Consider the following 7,058-nt stretch of genomic DNA (forward strand, 5'->3'; position numbering starts at 1 on the left):
ATTCGTCGCCCCGATCTTGTTGCAGGGGAAAGCCATACTTCGGGAATTAACAGTTGACTGCCACGACTGGGATGCACCGCTACCTGCCGAGAAAGAGCAGCTATGGACAGCATGGAGAGAATCACTCCAAGAGCTCAGGAACCTACAGATACCTAGGTCCTATACGCAGGTCTCTCCTCCCACAGCCCAACGCAGAGAACTTTGCATTTTCTCGGATGCATCAGTTCAGTCAGTGGCAGCTGTGGCCTACTTAAGGCTCTTTGATCAAGATGGAGGCTGCCACATAGGCTTTGTTCTAGGCAAAACAAAACTAGCCCCTCGGCCAGAGTTGACTATCCCGCGACTAGAACTGTGTGCTGCCGTGTTAGCAGTGGACATTGCAGAGTTCATTACTGCTGAACTGGACATTCAGATAGATTACATCAGCTATTTCACGGATAGTAAGGTAGTGTTGGGATACATCCACAATGAAAAGCGTCGATTTTATGTCTTCGTGAACAACAGAGTGCAGCGGATAAGAAGGTTCTCCAACCCCACACAGTGGCACTTTGTATCAACTGATAACAATCCTGCTGATCACGCAACGAGATTCATTTCAGCAGCACGCCTCAAAGATACCATGTGGCTCTCAGGTCCAGCTCTCCTGTCACAGCCTGAGCAAACGCATAACCAGCAGGCCACCCTTGACTTAGTGAATCCAGAACAGGACGTAGATGTCCGCCCCCTTGTGTCTACCCTGAGCACAACTGTCAAGGACAGACTACTTGGGTCCCAAAGGTTTTGCCGCTTCTCAAGCTGGAAGTCACTCACCCGTGCCATTTCATGTCTCACCCATATAGTCCGTCTCTACAGGAAGAATACAGAGGATTCTCATGATGGCTGCAACGGTTGGCATCACTGCACCCAAGATCACACGGTAGAAATGTTCACCAAAGCCCAAAACACAATCATACGTACCGTTCAAGAGGAGACTTACACAAAAGAGCTGCAGTGTATCAGGGATCAAAGACCTCTTCCAAAGGACAGCCCCATCAGAGCCCTGAGCCCTTTCATTGACACAAACGGTCTCATTAGAGTGGGCGGACGCATCACCGAGGCTAATATAAGATGCGAGGAGAAGCAACCTATACTAGTTCCTGGTCGTCACCACATTGCCACTCTTCTTGTGCGCCATTATCATGAACGGACTCAACATCAGGGACGTCTATTTACAGAGGGCGCTATTCGTTCTGCCGGTTTGTGGATTGTGGGTGGAAGAAGGTGTGTGAACAGTCATATTTTCAGATGTGTCACTTGTCGTAGACTCCGCCGCACCTGCGAAACTCAGAAAATGGCCGACTTACCTGACTGTCGCCTCAACACGGATCCTCCGTTTTCGTACGTTGGACTTGATGTCTTTGGACCATGGTCGGTCTCTTCACGACGCACACGGGGGGGTCATGCGGACAGTAAAAGATGGGCGGTCTTGTTCTGCTGTCAAAGCATTCGCGCCATCCACATCGAAATCATCGAATCTATGGACACTTCTTCCTTCATCAATGCCTTGAGGAGGTTCATTGCCATTCGCGGACCGGTCAAGCAACTACGCTCAGACAGGGGAACTAATTTCGTTGGAGCATGTCATGAGCTACTGATCCCTTCCAACATCAATGGTAAAGTAGAGAGGTTTCTTGCGGATCAAGGTTGCGTGTGGGAGTTTAATCCCCCTCACGCCTCCCATATGGGCGGATCCTGGGAAAGGATGATAGGGCTGACACGCAAGATCTTGGACTCAATGTTCTTACAGCTCGGGTCTTCAAAAATCACCCATGAGGTCCTAGTCACCTTGATGGCCGAAGTAACAGCCATTGTAAATTCCAGACCGCTCGTACCTGTGTCTACGGATCCAGATGACCCGTTTATTCTTACCCCTGCAACTCTGTTAACACAAAAAACGGGTCCCTCTCTTGCTCCTCCAGGCGACTTTGATGGCAAAGACTTGTACAGACGTCAGTGGAGACAGGTACAAAGTCTCGCCAACACCTTCTGGGACAGATGGAGGAAACAATACCTGTCCACTCTGCAGACAAGAAGGAAGTGGCAGTCTGACAAGCCAAATCTCACTAAGGGGAGTCTAGTGCTCATCAAGGTCAATCAAGCCAAAAGAAACACATGGCCTATAGGGCGTATCGCAGAAGTGTTTCCCAGCAAGGACGGTAGAGTCCGCAAAGTGGAAGTGAAAGTAGCACATCCAGACGGAGTCAAAGTGTTCCTGAGGCCAGTTACAGAGTTGGTCCTCCTTTTACCATCCGAAGACTAGATTACTACTGCCTTTTCAGACATGTATTATGTATTAAGTAATGGTATCCAGGGACACCAGACGGGGAGTGTTCTGTATTGTTGCTTGTTGTCTCCCCCTGGTGGTATACTAAAGAAATTACAGTCACGTTCGTTCTGCGGCTTCCTTTAATGATGTCATCAGAGAGCGCTCAGTAATATCTTCTGACAGCTGCGTCTTTTATAGCGATCTCCTTCTGAAAGTCTTTCTGCTCACGTTCAAGCTATAAACGATCATCGTCGGTATGTAATGTTCTTTAACATCATTTATCTATGCATAGGAATATTATCATGTAAGATGAGATGTATGTTGTTATAATTGTTGTATAGATTTTCGGGGGTTCTCTTAACCCGTTCTGTGGTATAATCAGAATAGTCTGAGTTAAGTAATGTCTAAAAAACCCCTTTAAGTAGTAATTTCATTGTGTAAAATAACAAGTTATTTGTGCTAGTATTGTTTAAAATATGTGAACAGTCCCAATGTGAAGATTTAGTACTCATTTATGTATATTTTTGGTTTCAGTTTTACCCTACTTTTGGTCATCATTAAAGAAGTAAACGATCCACCTTCGTCCAGTGTGGTGACTAGAGGAGGAGTTAAACTGTCTGTCAATTTACACAAAGGGTTGTAACAAGGACGGAACACTTGTGTTACGCAGCACGTTTGAGCTTTCTACAAGAACCAATGAGGTTCATTCATGTGTTATGCAGCACGTTTGAGCTTTCTACAAGAACCAATGAGGTTCATTCTCTTGTTATGCAGCACGTTTGAGTTTTGTAAGAACCAATGAGGTTTATTCTTGTTACACAGCACTTTTGAGCTTCTGCAAGAACCAACTTTATCACCTCGACAATCCAGCGCGATAGTCTCTGTTTGGACAAAGGAGCACATTTGTGTACCTCACCATAACAGACAAATAACTGATCCGTCTGTCTGAAAGAAGTGGTAGACTTAAAGGTACAATCTGTAGGATATTTGCAGTAAAATATCCAAAAACCACTAGGCCAATGTTATGTATTTTGTTTAGTTGATTACTTACAATATCCCAAATGTTTCCAACTATTTGTAAATCGTGAGAAAATTGCGGGGGTTTTTTAACCAAGGAAACGGGGCGTGTGAGCAGGGGTGAGGGAGTCACCAGTCAATGGCGTCATATGTGTGAGTATTAATTCAGCACTCGGTAGAATGAAATGTCCTTATTCCTTTATATCCGCGAGACTCGCATGTGGCGCTGGTATACGTCTCTCATTAGCAACCGCGCCTTGCTTCATACCACAGTCATGTTAAAAACATCAATGTATTCACTCATCCATAAAAGATCCATCAGCTTGATGACAAGATCCATAATTTCACTTAATGCTTTGCGTCATCAATATACGCCTTTGTTATTGTAAGAGGTTAGCGAGCCCTGGTGGTGAAAAATTCTACATATTGTACCTTTTAACATAGTACTTTAAAGCTCATACAGCACACAGAAGATGAGACCTACCCCCATCTGTATCTGAGTGAGTAAAAGGTGGTTTAAAAGCAGCCAGATGAATAGACTGATTCACAAAAGAGAGAATGGCTGGATTAGGCCAAAGAATAACCCCAGAATCCTCTGGTAACCAGCGTGAGTACAATTCACTCACTGACAGGGCATGAAGTTCACCAACTTGTTTAGTGGAAGCAACGCCCAGCGAAAAAGACACTTTCAAGAACAACCACTTTATATCCGCAACAGAAAATGGTTCAAATGGTGGTGTACAAAGGGATTCTAAAACCAGCGGTACGTCCCACACAGGAAAAGAAGTATAACGAACCGGCTTTAAAAGTCTCACTTCTTTAAAAAAAAACTACAAACAGTCTACAAACTGCAAACACACTGTGGCGAGCAGGACGAGGCCGAGGGATGTGAGAGAACGACGCGAGGCCGGTGGCGTGAGTGATAATTAATGACACTTGTGAGACACACCGGTGTCGCATCTCTCACGGAGGAGCGGAAGCATAAAGGAGGAGCGACGACAGTGAAGATCGAGAGAGGTTGTGATTTTATGTTCTGTTTTGTGTGCCAGCAGTCGTCCATGAGGGGCTGCTGGCTTATACTTTCATTTTGTATTTGTGTTATTTTATTTATTAAACTTGTGGAATGTTCGCCGGTTCCCACCTCCTTCTTCCCACAACAACGAACCCCGTTACACACACCAAGAAAAAAATGTTGAAGGAGCTGTAGTGTTGAAGGAGTCCAAGCGTTGCTGATAGTGTTCACTACTGCTGGTTCACAATCCATTAACTGGCCTGGCTGCCCATCGAGGTGCCACTAAAAGGACCCTGTGCTTGTATAGGAACGTGCAATGTTTCCCACAGAAGTGGAAAATGAGAGAACGTGTACAACAGGCAACTCGGCCACTCGTGGGATAATGCATCAATGGGCTGGACGTCTCGGCCCTCGCAAACCACCAGTGGTCGGGGAAAAAAAGAATAATGAGCTATTATTATTATTATTATTTGTATTAGGCTATTATTTGCATTAGTGCAATTGGTCAAATCGGTTTCACTGTGAGCAAATTAATTGCATTCCCGATCAAAACGATTCTCAAATGTGTATCACTGGATCATTATGGATCATTGCAAAGTTGTTGTATTTGGTGTATTGTATTTGCGGAGAAGACATCGGACTCAGAGATTTTGGGTTCATGACACCCTCCAGGACCATTATCAATGTCTCGTTCTTTTGTAACTGGTCCCTATAAGCAAGCAACGTCACATCAAAAATGATAGGAAACCAAGCAACGACGATTATTAGCTTCTCCTCCATTTTCTCGGGACTAATGTTTTAGTAGGAACGAAAGTTTACATCGTATGTTTCTCCGGAATTAGCCAGCACGAAGGACGTCTATATTCCGATTGGTTGCTGGCGTTTTGCCGCTGCTTGCCGCTGAACCGCGTCATAGCTCATTACCATAAAGTTGAGCTTCTTTCAACTTTCTGATTGACGCTCAAAATGCCCAAAACATGACGCCGATGGATTTGATGCTCCTTGCAGCTGAGAGAAGCCCGCTTCCATTGAAAATGAATGATTTCCGGCCGCTTTGGAAGCTCAAGTCGGCAGCGGTGTGAACGTACAGTAAGGCTTCCCTTGGTGACCAGTGACCACCAATTCCCCTCCGGTTCCACGTTGCCCCCCATCCTGTTAGTGAAGCATCGGTTGTGATCACTTCCTGATGGCAGGACACCACCACTAGTGACACTTCGGCTCTCAGAAATGTTACCCGTTTCCAGAGTTTCAGTGGAAGGACACAGGCAGGCGAAACGACAATCATGCGATGACGATGTCTCGTCGAGTCTAATCCTAAGCTGTTGCTCCACCTCTGAAGAGCCCTGAGGTGAAGCAAGCGCAAGGGGATCATGGATGTGGTGGCAGCTAACATCCCCATTAGTTGCAGAAGGACACCATAAGGAATTTTTGTCCTGACAGAAACAAGTCAGTAACTGACAAAAATTGTCTGTCCAAGCGAGAGACAATGTGGCAGACATTGTGATGGTATTGAGTGTTATTCCTATGAAGGTTATGGTCTGTTCTGGGACCAGACGACTCTTTGTGTAGTTCACAATAAGGCCCACCCTCTGAAGCTCCAGCACAATGATTTGTGTAGAGCATGTCGCCTTGTTGGGGCACAAAGCAGCTAATCGTCTAAGTAGGGCAGAATGGTAGGACTCTGAACTGATAGGCTTTAATCTGAAAGCTGAATCTTAGGAACTTCCTGTGATGGGGAGCAATGGGAACATGGAAGTAAGCGACTTTCAAGTCAACATTCACAAACCAGTCTCCTTTCGTCACAGATTGAAGAATGTCGACTGCGTAACATTCGGAAAGGAAGAGACTTTAAAGCTGCAGTCCGTAGCTTTTTTAAGTTAAAAATAATCCAAAATAATTATATTACAAAAAACTTATTCTACCAGTGGTCAAAACTATCTGCTTGCCATAGCTAGATTCAAAACGGTTAGCTTGTAATAATGATTTTAATTCCAGTGGTTCTGGTGGGTTTCCGCGGGAAATTCGAGCATGTCTTTGCGTCATTACGTCACACCCGTACACATAAAGAAGGAGTTTCGGCTAGCGGGCTATACTGCGCGTGACGAGATGTTTAGATGTATAGGCTTTTCTCGCAGCACTTTACATAATTAAACTTATAGCATCCAGAAAGATCCAAACAACAATCATCAGTGTCAACTGGAGATTCAGCAGTTATAAAACCCAAAAGACTTCGTACTTCGGATTTAAGGTGGCTAGAGAAAGAGAAAGAAACCGTCTCATGCGAACACAAGGATTTAAACATAGGCGGGGCTTTTGAAAAGTGCGTGAACTCCGTGTTTTGAAGGGGTTCAAAACGGAAGAAGAGACGGCTTTTTTCTGCTGAACAAGTAAGTTAAGACATTTCAATAGTTCAATCGTGTAACAGTACGTTTTCTTAATTCACACAGTTATGGAGTTTCCTTTGTTGTGCCTTTCTCGTTTTGCTATTATGGAGAATATGAATTCTGAACTAGACAGGTAACCATAAAACACATTAAATTTAACATTAGTCACGCAATGCTGATGTGATGTTGTTAACATGAACAATTTGAGAACAAAGTAGGCTATAATTTGCACGGTTGCTGTAAATCGCGTTGATTAAATCTAACGAAGCTTATCATGTCGAATGGTTTTTCCCCCTTAGTTGGTCAGAACAAAAATGGATGTTACTTGTTCAGAAGACAT

Source organism: Rhinichthys klamathensis, unplaced genomic scaffold, assembly GCF_029890125.1.
Source record: "Rhinichthys klamathensis goyatoka isolate OS25496 unplaced genomic scaffold, OSU_Roscu_1.1 h1tg000020l_1, whole genome shotgun sequence".
Lineage (NCBI taxonomy): Eukaryota > Metazoa > Chordata > Actinopteri > Cypriniformes > Leuciscidae > Rhinichthys > Rhinichthys klamathensis.